A 19,160-nucleotide genomic window follows, 5' to 3' on the forward strand; every position below is an offset into this window, starting at 1 on the left:
TGTGGTAACCTGTGCTGGAGGGTGGAACAGTGGCAATAACACGGGATTGCTGGGTTGTGCAGTAATACCAGCTATTTAGGCTTAGGCACTGGGAAACGGAATAGAGCCAGCTGCACAGGATTGCTGGGATGTGGAGCAGTACCAGCCTGTGGCTCAGAGAAGGGGGGTGGAGCGGGTACTATTTACCTGGGCCAGAAGCAGTGTACTCTCTCTTCCTGTGTGATATGCAGGGATGGTGAGCAATTGCACCCCCTCAGCCATCGTCTCCGCTGCCCATTAGTCCCCGCCCAGCACCCCCCTGTGTGGCAAACACGGCAGCATATATACTATTTTTTATATTTTCTAGGGGGGTTTGTCCACACCTCCCTGCACTTGCCACGCACCCCACCGAGTACCTGGGCCTGGCACAGCTGTCAGCGCCCCTGGTACTGGCTACTTGGACTTTGATTGTCGGGATGCGTCACAGTACCGGCTACTTAGACTTTGATGCAGGGACGCAGAGCAGGACCAGCTATACAGGATTGCCAGGATGTGGAACAGTACCAGCTACTTTGACTTTAATGCTGGGATGTGGAGCAGGACGAGCTTCTCAGGATTACTTGATTGTTTAGGATTACTTAGGCTAAGGTAGTAGAGTGCATACATTGGATTGCTGGAGCATGACCAGCTATTCAGGATTGCTGGATGGAGTCAGTGGGTGCTAAGGTGTTAACTGCTCAAGAATCAATGAGCAAGTTGCTGGACAGAGATATACTCAGCAGAGATCACATCAGGTCTGTAGACAACAGAGCACTGACAACAGGAAGTGCTGCTGAAGGATCTTTATACCCCTGGGTCTCAGATGATTGGCGGTTCACCAGTGATGGAACTTCCTTCCTACTCCATTGGTGTTCCTGCAGTCACATGACATGAATTAAGATGGCAATGCCCAGTAACTAGAATGGCGGGAACTTCATGGAGTACACTCTGGGGAGCATGGTGTACAGAGATGACAGTGACAGGATCACAGTACTGCTTACAGGAGAGCTTGCATAACCTCTGCAAACAAGCACACAATTAGTTACCCACTAGTCTGTGATCACTGCTGCAATCTGGTGTCTACACAGGTGCGCAATCAGCCTGGAGAAAGTGCTGCCGCAGTAACACAGTCTTACACTGATGGCAGTGGCGTAGCCAGAACTTTGTGGGCCCCATAGCAACAATTTGAAGGGGCCCCCGTCCCAATGCTTCTAGAGGGACACTTGCCCTATAAAGCGCCCCAGTTCATTTTCTGGACCACAGTAGAGCCTTATTTAATGCTATGCCCCATAGTAGTGCCCTGGTTTCTTTTATGAATCGTAGTAGTGCTTAAGTTCACCCCATATCACATTTCAGAGCTGCCAGTACACATTATGCCACACAATACCCCCAATTCACATTATGATATATAGTTATCCCCGTTCATATTGTGCCTCATTACAGTGCCCAGGTTCATATTATATAACATTAAAATGCCCTGCGTTCATTTTATACCACAGTATCATGAGCAAGTCCAGCGGCATACCTAGATATATTGCAGGCCCCAAGAAAATTTTTGAAAGGATCCCTACGTACCACCCAATGGCGAAAATTGTATATAACACATGTAACTTTGATAGGGAAGGTGGGCCCCTCTCAGTTCTGGGCCCCACAGCAGTTGCACTCACTGCACCTATGGTAGCTATGCCCTTGACTGAAGGTACAGCAGCTTGGAAGCTGAAGGCTTAAAGCAAGGCTGAGATAAATCATGAAAACACTGCAGGACAAGAGGTAAAACACAAGGAAATCACCAGTACATGAATTAAAAAAGAATCTTTGCCAATAAAATAGCATTCCATTTTGATTTATGAATATGTCTTGGTAAGTATATCCCCTGTTTTAATAAATGTGTACTTACAAGATTTCTAGTTAAGCATTTACACTATTTCATTGAAAAATGGAGAATGATGTAGTTAAGCCAGCTGCAGAATCATGGATGAACAACAAAATAGATTCTCTACATAGAAGAACCATAACTTCCGGATGAGCAGAATGTTTTTTACTGGTATATATTACCATTAGAATTTTACTGCCATTAATGGCTGGGAGACAAATTGTAAGTTCTAGATTCTGGCTTGGAATGCAATGTTTAGAATTCAAGCAAGAGGCAGGGACGGACTGGGTGCCAAAATTGTCCTAGCATGAGCGTGCGCACATGACAGGGCCACGCGCTGCTATAGGCGGGGCATGGACACTAGTGATAATGTCGATATTATCTTAGACCGAAAAGCTATACCTCTAGATACACTATTACCGTGGAGCCGCTATGGCCGCTAGGCGGAATACACGTGCTACGCACTTTGTACGCTATTTGCGTACAGAGTCCTGCACGTAATACATACTTGGCGTACACACGCCACGCTGAGTGTACAGAGAACACACAGCGTGCACACACACAATTGATAACCTTTAAACCTTGTTAATGATACAATTCGATGATATGATTACACTTTAAAACCCTTAGCAGCAGAGTACTGCAACGATGTTATACCTTAAACCTTAAGTAGCGCTGACGGTATAAAGTACCCACAGTGCGTACACCTTATCAATACCTATACACCTTATACAGATAAATACACTTTAAAACCCTTGCAGGAAAGTGAAGACACAACACAGATTTGTAGTTGAAACCACAGGGTTCTAAGGCCACAGTGGATTAATTCCAAAAAGGTAAACAGTACAAATCATACACTACAGGCTAACAAGATAAAACTAAACAGAATAATGGCTACAGTCAATGTACATACGTGTGAATATTCGCAAGCGCTTCCCGGATCCGGTACTCCGCTAATCAGGTTGAAAGCATTAAGAGTCTGTGATAGTGACCTGGCCTGCAGCTCGCTCTTTATTCAGTAGATCAAGACATAATACAATAGACACTGTGTGCTCTTCTTCCATTGGTTAGGGGGTGGGACATGTCCTGTGCACCGGGGACCATTGGTCAGTTCAAGAAGTGGGCGATGGCTAGGACTTGAGATGTGGTTTTTATTGTTTACATCTGAGTTCCTGCCCCATGATCAGTTAAACCCATCACATTAATCATAAATCTGGTATTATTAATAACTTAATGAGGTAAGATTTAATAATGTTCTTATTCCCACCAGATTAATGCTTACGTGACTCTGAACAATATGATTCCACACATGATAAGATTATCTATTTCAATCTTCAAGATATACATATATCCACATATTCATATATATATATATATATATATATATATATATATATACATACATACGTACACACATACTCCTGCTATTACAATTTGTTAGTAATTATATATTTATTCATCTATATATATATATATATATATATTACATATATATAAATGAACACCTTTATCTCCATGGGTTTTAGACTAGGAATGTTAATATTTTAAATTCCTATCTGTCTGGTTTTGTGTTGTGGTTAGCTATTGTTTCTGATCTTCCAAACAGCCTTGGCTTCTGGGCATTGTCAACCTGTTTGTCCCTTCCTTTCAGGTGAGACAATGACAACTCAGCACTCATTGTTCTTAATAGAAACTTGCCCATCTTAGTAAACAAAGGTGTTTGCCCTCTTCATAGAATCTCAAAGCTTAGTGTAAATAAGGCCATTGTATTCTAGTCGCTGGGAGATTTAATTTATGTGTGACTGATTTCCATTCTCTTTCCCTCCACATACATAACATACAGTAAACACAGTTTAAACCTATATTCTGCTTCTGCATCTAACTATCCTAAGGAACATGCGATCTTCCTCAAACCAACACCAGAATGTTTCCCTTAAAATACCCTACAGCTGGATACCAAACACCACCTTGTAACCTTGTTCTGTCCCCTCCTATCCTGTAAAGGTGAATCCCTTTGTTCTGTTACCATTTTAAACAGCTATTTCTTTCTGATGTGGTGCAGGGGGCTATGTGTACAATGTGCACTATTTGGGTTAAATATGTAATGTTCTGATAACCCTCTATGCGCTCACAAACTCGGCCGTAAATACCCATACCACGCGCATGACCGCAGGAGCGATCCTACGCAAATTGCGGATATGTGTACGCGCAGCGGGCATGTGTGTGGGGTTAGTACATGGATGGGGTATGCATTACAATATTTTTCGACTTTGACACTAGTGTCAGGGGCGTGCGTGAGTCTTGGGGTGTGGACTTGTGACACTCCCCTATTTCCATGGAAATGGGAGATAGTGTGCCACAAGTCAGGAGGTGTGGACAAATCAGGAGGTGTGGACTCTCCATTTCCATGGAGATGGGCAGGAGGGCGGGGTAGCTTCCACAACAGAGAGCCAGAGGCTGCGCTGCGCATGGACTTCCCAGCACTCTGAATAACAGTACTGGCCCACCAGCCCATCGGCCCTTCTGGCATTTTCCAGAAGTGCCAGATGGGTAGTCCGGCCCTGGCAAGAGGTAATATATTTCCCTGCTTCATAGAATCTAGAAAGGCAAAAACTAGGATGGGTCCACCCCTGAACTGAATGGGATAACTTGAATATTGACATTAGTATTGAGGTTGCCAGAAGGAGCTTGGTAGGGTGAACGAAGCTTGGTCTTTTCAGTACTAGCTAGGTCAGGCCTGGCCAACTTGTAGCTCTCCAGATGTTGTGAAACTACACATCCCAGCATGCCCTGCCACACTTTTAGCATTCCCTAATAGCAAAACTGTGGCAAAGCATGATGGGACTTGTAGTTTTACAACAGTTGGAGAGCCACAGGTTGGCCAGGCCTGAGCTAGGTTCTGTCATCATCCCACCTCTTAGGACATACTCCAGTTAGATGATCTGGAGGGGCACAATATAGGAACAGGCTATTCTTGATCCTCCTACTTTCTCAGGGGCTAACAGGAATACCTGAGGTGCATTGGTTCCACATGAGACAATACAGCTGTCTGAAAGTCTGATATAGCCTAATAAGAGGTTTTCTTCCTTGGGCTGCTACCTGATCCAAAAATGCACATTGTTGAACATGGTTATAAAAATCATGGAAAAAGATGGAATCTTCCAGGAGGCCTAATTTTTCTCTCAGGTAGTCCCTTAGAGAAGGTGGTTACTAATGCTTCATTGTTCTATTGAAGCATGTCTCTCCAATCAAAAATGTAACCAGCGCTAACACTCATAGTCTAGCTCACTAATTTTAGGCTGGGCTATCAACTATGAAGATTGGCCCTCCTCCCAAAGTGCTACCTGTACTAGTTCTCATAGCCTAGACTAACGTTGCTAGGCTAGAACAAGCTGGGTTATTGATACTAAAACATCACCTTGTCATAATTTCAGTCAGTCCTTGCCTACACAGCAAGGGTCTCAATTTGCCAGTAACAAATGTCAAAGCAGAGAATATGTCAGATTGGAAACAGCCAGCTAAGGGCCGCATGTGGAGGTTCCATGGGCAAAAAGAGTGGAGATAAGGCTTGGGACATCTGCAAAATGTACTCAGCAATAAAGTAGAAGCTTAAGAGCTAAGAGCTAAGTTTCTACACTATTACTTGGAGAGGTAGCTGTGATTAAGTAAAATGCATCTTCTGCTCAGACAAAACCTATTAATCCCTTCTGGTCAACACCTTGGATACATAATTAGTGGTTTTAAGCTCCAAACTGCCACATTTACTATTCAACGGTTTGGAGGTGATTCTCTAATTGATGTGTGATGATTTACAAATGGCAAAACTGCCTTCAGTTTTAACGAAACCACTTTGGCTGAAAAACAGAAGTAATCACTTAAACCACATGCAGTATTGACCTCACAAACACTATGGTTTAAGAGCTCTAATTACCCTGCATTAAAACAATCTAATATATCAATTACCAATCTAATTAGGTTTAGGACAAACCTAATTAAATATAACTTGACTATTGTGACAGAATGGACTGTCCCAGGTCCATTCTGACAATGTTTTAGCACATAATTTATCAGTCAGCTATTGTTCTTAAACACGGTCAAGTGTGATGTTTTATTCTGGGCCAGTCACTTCCTGAAATTAAACTAAGAACAGGAAGCTGGGAACAGCTGGAGCCCCTCTAATGTTACAAAAGAGTATGAGGGGTTAAAACAGAGAGTCACTATCATCCACCATCACCAGGATTAATTGCATCAAGATCCCATTGTTTTTCCCTAGGACTGAGTCAGGCACTGGGGCATGATAACAGCAGGGGGTAATCCCCTCATGACTCATCTCTTTGACCAACCCTCATTGAGCTCTACCAATCAGGGAGACCTTTACCTAAGATCACCCTTTGCAGGAGGGACTTTAGTGATGGAAATTGGAACCCTTTTTAAAAAGAGAATGCAAGAGACTTTAAGGCTGTATGTGTTTTTGCATCTGAAATCTATTAGTCTTGGGAGTCTCAGCTCCTACCAGTGTGCTGAGAAGTGTGCCTGGGAGCATTGTAGCTACTGGATTACAAGCTTTTATTGGGACTGCAGACTTGGTTGCTCTGTCTGATTTATGCTACAATTGTGGTCTCGCAGACTTGTTGGCTCTGATATGCTGAAACTTCATCAAACTACTGTGATCATTCATAATTATATTGCATCCAGACATGACAGTGTGGGAGAGTGCTGTGGAGTCTGACGGTAATCAGGTGTTTATTGGGACCGTTGTTCTAGTTTAATTTATTATGTCCTCTAATGTATATTCTCTTTGGTCTCTGTGTTTAGGTGTTACATATTAAAACCATGCAGGTATAGCCAAGAAATATCCCATACACCAGTTTCAGTTCCAGATTGCTTAGTTAGCTCCTTAGGTGTATGGTTAGTAAATGAAAATATTTTCTTGTGAATTTATCTTATTTATTTATATACAGTTGTGCTCATAAGTTTACATACCCTAGCAGAATTTGTGATTTTCTGCCCATTTGTCAGAGAATATGAATGATAACTCACAAACTTTTCTTTCACTCATGGTTAGTGGTTGGGTGATGCCATTTATTGTCAAACAACTGTGTTTACTCTTTTTAAATCATAGTGGCAATAGAAACTACCCAAATGACCCTGATAAAAAGTTTTCATACCCTGGAGATTTTGGCCAGATAACATGCACACAAGTTGACACAAACAGGTTTGAATGGCTACTAAAGGTAACCATCCTCACCTGTGATCTGTTTGCTTGTAATCAGTGTGTGTGTATAAAAGGTCAGGGAGTTTCTGGACTCCTGAAAGACCCTTGCAGCTTTCATCCAGTGCTGCACTGACGTGTCTGGATTCTGAGTCATGGGGAAAGCAAAAGAATTGTCAAAGGATCTGCGGGAAAAGGTAATTGAACTGTATAAAACCGGAAAGGGATATAAAAAGATATCCAAGCAATTGAGAATGCCAATCTGCAGTGTTCAAACTCTAATTAAGAAGTGGAAAATGAGGGATTCTGTGGAAACCAAATCACGGTCAGGTAGACCAACAAAAATTTCAGCCACAACTGCCAGGAAAATTGTTCGGGATGCAAAGAAAAATCCACAAATAACTTCAGCTGAAATACAGGACTCTCTGAAAAAAAGTGGTGTGGTTGTTTCAATATGCACAATAAGTAGGCATTTGAAGAAAAATGGGTTGCATGGTCGAGTCGCCAGAAGAAAGCCATTACTACGCAAATGCCACAAAGCATCCCGCTTACAATACTCCAAACAGCACAGAGGCAACCCTCAAAACTTCTGGAACAAAGTCATTTGGAGTGATGAGACCAAAATTTAACTTTTTGGCCACAACCATAAACATTACATTTGGAGAGGAGTCAACAAGGCCTATGATGAAAGGTACACCATTCCTACTGTGAAACACGGAGGTGGATCGCTGATGTTTTGGGGATGTGTGAGCTACAAAGGCACTGGAAACTTGGTCAAAATTGATGGCAAGATGAATGCAGCATGTTACCAGAAAATACTGGAGGAAAATTTGCACTCCTCAGCCCGGAAGCTGCGCATGGGACGTACTTGGATGTTCCAACATGACAATGATCCAAAACACAAGGCCAAGTCGACCTTTCGTTGGCTACAGCAGAATAAAGTGAAAGTTCTGGAGTGGTCATCTCAGTCTCCTGACCTCAATATCATTGAGCCACTCTGGGGAGATCTCAAACATGCAGTTCATGCAAGACAGCCCAAGAATTAACAGGAACTGGAGGCTTTTTGCCAAGAAGAATGGGCAGCTTTACCATCTGAGAAAATAAAGAGCCTCATCCACAACTACCACAAAAGCCTTCAAGCTGTCATTGATGTTAAAGGGGGCAATACACGGTATTAAGAACTGAGGTATGTAAACTTTTGATCAGGGTCATTTGGGTAGTTTCTGTTGTCATTATGATTTAAAAAGAGTAAACACAGTTGTTTGACAATAAATGGCTTCACCCAACCACTAACCATGAGTGAAAGAAAAGTTTATGAGTTATCATTCATATTCTCTGATAAATGGCAAGAAACCAGAAAATCACAAATTCTGCTAGGGTATGTAAACTTATGAGCACAACTATATATATATATATATATATATATATTGTTATTTCCATTAGTCTATCAATACATTGTTCATTTGAATGTTAGAAAAAGTCAAAAGTGTCCCCCAGCACATGAAAAAGAATCAGCATTAAGACTTGAACACTACATGATAATAGAAAATAGATAATTCACTGATAGGGAAATCATGCTTGAACAGATCTGCTTTATAATGTATAAGTAAAATTAACATTTAGACTGCTTAACAATGAGAAGAAAAAAGAAAAAATGGGAGTTATGGTCTTACCTTGTTGTATATCCTTTTCTTTATGGACATAGGGGGCACAGGGAACACTTTTTATAACCTGGAGAGGAGAGTCTGGGCATCAAACAGTTACAACTTTCCTTCCCAGCATGCTCAAGCTTCCTCTCCAGCATACCCCCACCCCAGCCATTGGCCAGTACTTAAGTAGCAAGTCCACGAAGCTAGATATGTCAGGGTGATTGCCCTGTCACTGTGCCCTTTATGGACGTGAAGAAAATGATTTAACAAGGTAAGACCATAAATCCTGCTCCTGAGTTGCGCTAGGAACAGTACGCCAGAAGGCTGCGTTAGAGGATGCACAAGAATCAAACATGTAAAAACGAATAAACGTGTGAGCAGATGTCCACGTAGTTACTTTGCAGAGTTGCTCTGCCAAAGCACCATGCTGAGCTGCCCAAGAGGACACCATGGAGCTGGTGGAATGTGCAGTCTCAACTGCAGCCATAGAGTAGGCATGATGAATATTAAGGCAAAGCCATCTGGCCAAAATCTGTTTGAAAGCGGCCAACCACATTTTGGAATCTCGTAAAGGACAAAAAGAGAATTCTACTTGCGGACATCCTGGGTCCGGTCAACATAAGTGTGGAGAGCTCGTACCACATCTAGAGAGAACTCATCCAGAGAAGTGGTCGAAGCAGTGAAAGAGGGAGCCACAAAATCTTGATTGATGTGAAACCAGGACACCACCATCATGAAAAATTAGACATGCCAAGATAATGCACTCAAGTCAGACATCAAACAGGCTGACGTTATGGCAAGCAAGAAAAGTGTCATCTACATGAGCCAATGAAGATCTACTGACTCCAAAGGTTCAAACAGCACACTGCAGAGCCCAAAGAACCAAAGACAAGAGCCACCAGAGGAACAAATGGTGGTTGTAAGTATTGGAAACACTGTATCTTCAAATCCAGCAAAAAGGCAAGTTGACATTGAAAAAGGACAGGCAGGGCAGAGACTTGAACTTTCAAAGATGAGAGATGGAATCCCAACCCTGACTGTAAAAAAAGAAAACCAGTCTAGAAACTAGAAACTTTAGAAACTTGGAATGGCCAGGGATTAAGCCCCATGGCAGTACACCATGAAAAGTATGTTCGCCAAACATGTAATAAATAAGAGCCAATGATGGCTTAGGTACATTGAGCATGGTACAAATAACCTTCCTGGAGAACCCCTTCTCCCTCAAGATGGATGTCTCTAGAGCCATCATGTCAAAGAGAGTCAGTCCAGATTTGGATGGAAATATAGTCCTTGAGACAGAAGGTCTGGCTGCAGAGGAAGGTGCAGGGGGTCGTCGATGGAAATACCCAGGAGATTGGAATACCATGCTTGCTGGGGCCACCAGGATCATTGTGCTTCCCTCCAGTTTTACTTGCAAAGCACTCAGGGGGTCCACTATACCACCAGTAGGCTCACAAGAAAATCACCGGCATCCCTGGTTTGAAAGCAGTACCTTGGCAGTTGATGGTTGTGCTGAGAGGAAATCATATTGATGATCGGACAACTCTAGTGGCTGAACAGCAATTGAAAGACATCCGGATGTAGAGCCCACTCACCAGAATGTACATACTGGTAGCTGAGGAAGCCCGCCTCCCAGTTTTTGAATGAACACCGCTGACAAAGCCAGAAGATGCCACTCTGCCCAGCACAGGATGCAACTGGCCTCTTTTATGGCTCCACGGCTGCAAGTGCCACCCTGGTGGTTAATATCTTATTGCCTGACTGTACTTTCACTGGTTAAGCCAAACAGAGGGCATTGTATACTGCCCTGAGTTCCAGGACATTGATCGGGAGCAGGATCTCATGAGCTGACTACCAACATTGAAACATTCGCTGACAAGAGACTGCCCCCTTTCCCCGCAGATTCGCATCTGTGGTGAGCAGGATCCAGACCTGGATCCAAAAGAGGTAGCCGCTTTACAGGTTGGACTGGTATAGCCACCACAGTAGAGAGTGCCAAACCTCCAGCAAGAGGAAGAGTGTATGAGCTTTGATGTGAATATGGGACTTGTCCTATCAGGCCAGAGCTTCCAACTGAAGAGGCTGTGAATGGAACTGGGCATATTCCACTATGTCAAACATGGACCCCAGGATTCTTATATAGGAATGTAAACAGTTCTGGACTGCGAAGAGCCAAGAAGGAATGAATTTTGGACTGCAGGGCTCAGTTTTGTCCCATGAGAGAAAGACCCAGTGAGAGTAAGTAGAACCCCATACCCTGTTGAGACAAGTGTACCATGACAATGACCGGGACAATGACTTTGGAGGCCAGAAGGGAGCAAACTGACTCTCTGAGAGCCTCTGCCTTACCTGGATTTTCAGGAAATCCAGAGGAAAAGAACCTTGTTGAAGATGCTTCCAAAAAGGTCAGTGCGTAGCCCTGTGATACCATGCCTCTGATCCATGTGTCCTTCATGGTATCTGCCCAAACCTTGGTGAACAACAGAAGCCGGCCTCTCACTCTGGGATGCACCAGGAAGGAGACTGCCCTGTCAGGTGATAGGCTAGTCAGCTGGTTTGGAAAGGAGCTTCCTGAAAGTCTAGTACTGTTTACATCTGGGCTTAGATCCCTTTCAGGAAAAACCCTGGTATCTAGATGATACCTAACCCTGAGCTTGTCCTTGAGGGCGAAAGGAGCAAAAACTGGTCCAGGTCAAGGCAGAGCCACTGATGGGAGAAAAGCCATCTTGGACACTGCTAAAGTGGTGACAATCTTGACCAACTCCAGCCCAAAGAGGATATCCCATGAGTATAGAAGTGCCTCTAATGCTGACTTAATATGTGCTACCAAAGGTAACATGTTCCTACGGTTAGTACCCAAAGAGAGGCTCTTTATTTCCTCCACCTAGTAGCTAGCTGCTTTAGCTACCCAAGCAGACGCAAGAGTTGGATGCTTAATAGCGCCTGTGTTAGAATAAGCAGTCTTAAGGAAATTTTCTATTTTCATATCAGTAGCGTTCTTAAGGGAAGATGTATCAGAGTAGGAAGGATAGAGCAGCTAACTAGGTGAGCAACATGAGCATCCACAGGAGGTGGAATCTCCCACTTGGCCCTATCATTAGCTGGCAGGGGATATAAAGAATCTCTGCACTTGGACAACTGGAACTTCCTAGTAGATTGAGCCCAAGCTGCTTCTAGGTGGTCTTCTAGCTGTGCAGAAGGAGGGAACTCAGTTGTCACCTTCTGATGCTTAAACACTGAACCCTTGTCTCACAGAGTTTGCTCCAAATCCTACACCAGAAGAACAGATCTGATCACCTTGACTAGTGCCCCCACTTCCGTCTGAGACAGAGACTCATCTGGCATGGAGGAGGACTCAACCTCTGAGGTAACAGAAGCTCCAGTCTCTGTCTGACCTCTACTTGTGCAGAAGTTGCTGAACAGAGGCCGAAACCTGCGCCTGCACAGATTGTGCAAAGGATTGCATCTACGGAAGCTCTGTCATAGTTAGCTGCGCTGGAGGACCACAAATCAGAGACGCGGTAACCAGTGCACTAGCGGGAGACGGGAGCTGCAAGCCTGTCTACCAATTGAGACAGTACCTGTGTCAACATTGAAGCCCAAGCTGGTTCCTGAGAAAATGGTGCAGCTAAAGCAGCATCCCGCAGAGTAGTCGAGAAGCAAAAGGACACAAAGGCCATCACTGTCCGGATCCTGGGAAAAGAGAATGTTAACACAGACTAGTGTGTGGCACAGCTGCACCCACCTCCTTGGAAGCTGTGTTCTTGGACATTGTATAGCAACCAAGTTTGACCCCACACACAGAAAGCTGATGCAGTGGCGTGAAACAGGGGTAACCGGGAAATGAACAGAGTGAAAAGCACAGACAAAGGGTAGCCTGCTAACAATATATCTATATATGTTTTTAAATAATATAGATATCTGGAGCCACTGGTAGAAGCACAGGCCCACGGTGACCAGAATACGGCAGGGAACAGCTGGGCACACACCAATAACAGCTTCACTAACACATGCAAACAGAAACACTCAATGCCGTGACAAGTGGGCAGTAATGCTCAACAATCCAGCTAGACAAGCTGGTAGGAGTTCTGTATAATAACACTTACCCACACTGCTGGTGGTCTCCTACACCAGTGGTGAAAAGCCACAAGGATGTGGCTCCCTACAAGCTTCTGGAGTTGCACTTACCTGTCTCCATGCAATGGCTGCAGCTTATGTGGGAAATCCGGGAGAGGTAGAGGGTACGCTGTGAAACTGCCTGTCCTCCCGGAGTCCCACAGTGGAAGTCAAAGACTCGGTTGCTGGAGCTGCTCCCACCAGCGCCGGGTGCCTGGGCATCCATGTAGGCATCCTATAGGACACCCAAACAGACCACTCAAAGTAAAAATAAAAAGAAAAAAAATTATAAAGTAACTTTGGGGAACCACTTAATTGCAGCCCCCCAAAATTGTGCCCGATCCTGCCAGGACTAAACGTGAAACTGCTGGCTGATGGCTGTGGGCGGGGTATGCTGGTAAAGATAGTTGTAACTGTTCGATATCGATATTCTCCTCTCTAGGCTATACCCAGAGTTCCCTGTGATCTCTAGTGGATGGAGGAAGAAAGTGATGTTTTAAAACTTTTTTTTTTTAATAAAAGGAGATAAACCATCCCCTCTCTGGTCCCTATGTGGGCTATTTGTGCAGAGCTAAAAAGCCAAGTCAACAAACACTAATGGCAACACAGCACAACAAGCAGAAGGAGATAGTGGGTGAATACTCTATCAAAATAAAGCAAACATTGATCTATCACTAGTGTAATTGCAAAATCCTCACTTCTCCACCTTTAAAAAGTAAATTTTTCCACAAATAAAACAACTTTACATATATTGTAGGTAGAGTTGGGATTTTGTGAAATCCCCTCGCCCTGAACTTCCGGTAACCAAATAAATCTGAGCTTTGGCTTGGGTTTTCCCACCAAGCTCGGATTTCAAACTGAAGCAAAATGTCATCATTCTGGCATCGGATTGGTGTTCATTTTGGATTCTGTATAAGGACCCCCGCGGTGGTGACTCTGCATTATTTGACTCCAGTCACGCTGCTGTATGCTATGTTGTGCTCTGCTGTGTCTATCCACAAGCTATGCTGTGTCTCAAGTGGCTGAGCTATGTCCATCAAGTGGCTGTGCTGTGTTGTGTCCAATCCCCTTTGTCTGTCACACAGTGGTGCCACACTGACTCTGTAGGCCATACTCCACTATGTTTAAATATACCATAAGAAATGAAGTATGACTCCGCAATGTCAGTTGCAAAAAAAGTGAAAAGAAAGTTTAAAAAATAGTTTTATTTTGAGTTTGTACAACCTGTGTGCGCAGTATCCAAGTGTGACTCTGTTCACGTACATAGAAAAGCCCTTTGTATCCCCGCAGTGTGAGCTTACCTGCAAATTGAAACAAAGGAGATTTATGGTAGACTTACCATTGTTAAATATATTTCTGCGAGGTACACTGGATTCCACAGAGCGCCCACCCTGACGCACTTAGCTTCTTTTGATTTATAAGACATTAGCCGCTAGTCCCTTCTCCTGTCGTGAGAATGTGGGTCTGTGTGACCTCGCAGAAAGAGATTTAACAAAAGTAAGTGTACCATAAATCTCCTTTTCTGCAGCAGGGTACACTGGTATTCCACAGGGAATAACATCGGGGATGTCCTAAAGCAGTTCCTCATGGGAGGGGATGCACTGTAGCGGGCACAAGAACCTGGCGTCTAAAGGAAGCATCCTGGGAGGCGGAAGCATCAGAGGCATAGAACCTGATGAACGTGTTCACTGAGGACCACGTAGCCACCTTGCACAATTGTTCTGTGGACGCACCACGGCGGGCCGCCCAAGAAGGTCCCACAGACCGAGTAGAATGGGCTTTGATAGCAGCAGGAGCTGGGAGCCCAGCCTGCACATAGGCTTGTGCAATCACTATTCTAATCCATCTGGCCAAGGTCTGCTTATTCGCAGGCGAGCCGCGTTTGTGAAAACCAAAAAGTACAAAAAGGGAATCTGACCACCTGATAGAGGCAGTCTTTTCCACATAAATAATGAGAGCCCATACCACATCCAAAGTTCTTTCTTTGGAGGAAAAACCAGAAGAGTTGAAGGCCGGAACCATAATTTCCTGGTTAAGGTGGAAAGATGATACCACCTTAGGCAAATAACCTGGGCGAGTTCAAAGAACTGCCCGGTCACGGTGGAAAATCAGAAAGCGTGGATGACAGGACGATGCGCCTAAGTCCGACACCCTCCTAGCAGAGGCAATAGCCAATAGAAATACGAGCTTAAGTGTAAGGCATTTAAGGTCCACTGACTCAAGAGGTTCAAATGGAGACTCTTGTAGGGCATTCAGAACAACAGACAGATCCCATGGAGCCACAGGAGGGACATAGGGAGGTTGAATCCGTATAACACCCTGAGTGAAAGTTGAATGTCAGGAAGAGACGCTATTTTTCTCTGAAACCACACCGACAAGGCAGATATATGGACCTTGAGGGAGGCCAGACGAAGGCCCAAATCTAGGCCTTGTTGTAGAAAACCCAAAATCCTGGAAGTTCTGAAAGTATATGCATCATAATTCTTAGCAGCACACCAGGTGAAGGAAGAATTCCAGACCCTGTAATAAATCCAAGCCGAAGCTGGTTTATGGGCTTTCAACATAGTTTGAATGACCACCTCAGAGAATCCTTTTGCTCTCAGGAGTGAAGCTTCAAGAGCCACGCCAACAAAGCCAGTCTGGCCAGGTCCTGGTAGACAAAAGGGCCCCGAACAAGGAGGTCTGGGCGTTGAGGATGCTCTATCGATAGTCCCTGCAGGTCTGAGAACCAATGCCGTCTGGACCACACTGGAGCGACTAGAAGTAGTATTCCTCCTTCTTGCTTGAACTTCTGTATTACCCTGGGCAGGAGTGACACCGGAGGGAACACATATGGCAGCCGAAAGTTCCATGGAATCACCAGTGCATCCACAAACACTGCTTGAGCATCCCTTGTCCTTGTTCCGAAGACCGGAACCTTGTGATTGTGTCGAGACGCCATCGGGTCTACATCTGGTAGGCCCCACTTGTCCACTAGGAGTTGAAAGACTTCTGGATGAAATCTCCACTCTTCAACGTGCACGTCCTGATGACTGAGGAAGTCTGCTTCCCAGTTGAGGACTCCCGGAATGAACACTGCCGATTTGGCTGGTAGATGGCGTTCCGCCCATTGGAGGATTTTTGACATTTCCATTATTGCCATGCGGCTTCGAGTGCTGCTCTGATGATTTATGTACACCATCGTGGTGGCGTTATCTGATTGTACTTGAACAGGCCTGTTCTGTACCAGAGGAAGGTCCAGTGTCAACGCATTGAACACTGCCCACAATTCCAGAATGTTTATCGGCAGGATAGATTCCTCCCTGGTCCACCGACCCTGGAAAGAGTGTTGCTCCAACACTGCGCACCAACCTCGCAGACTGGCATCCGTTGTCAGGAGGACCCAGTTGGAGATCCAGAAGGGACCGGCCCTGCTCAATTGTTGGTCCTCTAGCCACCAGCTCAGTGACAGATGGACCTCCGGAGTCAAGGAGATCATTTGAGTCAAGGAGATCCTTTCCAAGTGGGACGGCCTGCCTCATTTGATCCAATGAGGCAGGCCATCCCACTTGGAAAGGATTAACCTCTGCAGAGGGAGGGAATCAAATTGAGCGTACTCTACCATGTCGAATGCCAACACCATGAGGCCTAGTACTTGCATCTGGTGAGAGAGGAAGCATCTGATCTTGTCCTGAAGTTTCAGGACCATCTCCGGAGACAGAAACAGTCTTTGGCTGTGTGTGTCAAGCAATGCCCCCTGGTGCACCATGCTCCGAGCAGGGACCAGCGAGGACTTCTTCCAATTGATGAGCCACCCGTGGGCTTGAAGGAAGTTGACCGACGTCTCCAGTTGACTGAGGAGGACATCTTGGTAGTTCACCAGAATCAGCAAGTCATCCAGATATGGCAGGATTGTGATTCCCTGGCGATGGAGAAAAGCCGTCATCACGGCTATTACCTTGGCAAAAATCCAGTCCAAATGGTAGAGCCGGGAATTGAAAATGAAGGTTGCCAATAGCAAACCGCAGATATTGCTGATGCGAAATGGCAATAGGTATGTGCAGGTAAGCATCCTGTATGTCCAGGGATTCTACATAGTCCTCGGGTTCCATGGCCAGTACAATAGAGCGCAGAGTGTCCATACGGAATTTTGAAACTCTCACAAACTTGTTCAATGATTTGAGGTTGAGGATAGGCCGGAAACACCCATTTGGTTTCGGAACTAGAAACAGGTTCGAATAGTATCCCCTGCCTCTCTGGGATAGAGGTACCGGCACTACCACTCCTGTTTCCAGGAGGGATTGTACAACCAGGTGTAGAGGTTGTGCTTTCAACAGATCCGAGGGGATAACCGTTGAACATAACTGCCGAGGGGAATGTCTCTTGAAAGAGATTGCATACCCGGGAGAGACAACTTCCCATACCCAGGTGTCTGAAGTGGTCTTTAACCAGGCCTGGGCGTACTGCAGAAGTCGGCCTCCCACCCTGGGGTCCCCCATGGGGAGGCCCACCCCATCATGCAGCAGGCTTGTCTTGTTTGGAAGCAGGCTGATGGGTGACCCAAGATCGTTTAGATTTGGGCTTAGTGGTTTTGGTAGTACGAGCCTGTCCCGAGTACACCTGACCTTTTGCTTTACTTGGTGGTCGAAAGGAATGAAAAGTGGTACTCTTAGCCTTCTGAGCAGAAGGATTAGTACTTGGGAGAAACGCAGTCTTGGCTGTTGCCAAGTCAGTCACAATCTTATTCAGATCTTCCCCAAACTCTCCCTTGAAAGGGAGTACCTCCAAGGTCTTTTTAGAGTCTAGGTCCACTTCCAGGACCTCAACCACAGAATCCAGCGGGCCAGGATAGACGTAGTAGAAGCCTTGGCCGCCATGACCCCTGCATCAGAGGCCTCCTGAATATAGTGAGAGGTTGTAGTAATATACAACATATATTGTCTGGAAGTGTCAGAAAAATCCTGAGGTAGCTCCTCCTCCATTGCCTGAACCCATGCTTCAATTCCTTTTGCCGCCCAAGAGGCAGCCATAGTCAGCTTATTTTTTTGGTAAGCAAAAATACATTTTGGCGCCCCTTGATGGGATCCACTTTTTACAGGGACAGCACACATGCTGCCGCAAAAATAGGGTGTGGTTTTACAAGGAATGGGTGTGGCCACACAACAGTACCCCAAAGAGTACAGTGAGATAGTGGGTGACAGGGGTGGCAGAAGTGACTGGGAGATAGTTGGTGACTGGGGTGGCAGAGATGGCAGGGATTTAGGGGGTGACTGGAGAGGCAGGGGTGACAAGGAGATAGCGTGTGAGTGGAGAGTCAGGAGTGACAGGGAGATAGTGGGTGACTGGGAAGGCAGGAGTGACTGGGAGATAGCGGGTGACTGGGAAGGCAGGGATGACAGGGAGATAGTGGGTGACTGGTGAGGCAGGAGTGACAGGGAGATAGTGGGTGACTGGTGAGGCAGGGGTGAGCGGGAGATAGTGGGTGACTGGGGAGGCAGGGGTGACGGGGAGATAGTGGATGACTGGGGAGGCAGGGATGACAGGGAGATAGTGGGTACTGGGGAGGCAGGGGTGACAGGGAGATAGTAGTTGGTGGGGCCCAGGTCTGTTACAGTGGGAACCTGTCCCAGTGCTTTCCCTCCCCGCTCACCTCACCCCGGGGTCAGGGCTCTCAGTGAGCAGTGCAGCAGGGGTGCGCACCTCATACTGTCAGTCTGTCACATATCCAGAGTCGGGAGGTGGCAGTGGCAGAGCAGGGACTCCAGTGGTAATGTGAAGGTCAAGCTGTGGTATCCCCCCATCCTGCACATATACATCACAGGACACTCCTCAGCCTACTGCTGCTGCCAGGCAGACTGCACAGTGTCCCCAGGTCACCCCATCTCCCTCTTATCACCAAAGGACTTACTCACCATCTCATGGTCGCAAACTCTGAGTAACGGGCTGGGTCACAGTCGGAGCGCCGGCCATTTGCTTCTGTCTCACATGTGAGATCCGGGCGACGCTTCCTGAATGAGGGCTGCGCCATTCTTTCATCTCGCCCCACACAGGAGAGCAGTAGCTGCTGCTGCCGTCATCACACCCAACCACGGAGTGCTCTGGCCGCATGTGCTGGACATGTAGCGGTTATGTACTGGAGGCTACGTACATTACGTAACCTCACTCATCTCACAGGAATCCAGCTGACAGCAGTCCTGGTATTGCTGAGGCGGCACCCTCGACATTGTGGCAATCTACGCAGCTGCATACTCATGTATGCTTTGGGCCGGCCCTGGCCTGGAGTAGTAGTGGTGGGAAGCTGGGGACAGGCTGA

Source organism: Pseudophryne corroboree, chromosome 5 (assembly GCF_028390025.1).
Source record: "Pseudophryne corroboree isolate aPseCor3 chromosome 5, aPseCor3.hap2, whole genome shotgun sequence".
Lineage (NCBI taxonomy): Eukaryota > Metazoa > Chordata > Amphibia > Anura > Myobatrachidae > Pseudophryne > Pseudophryne corroboree.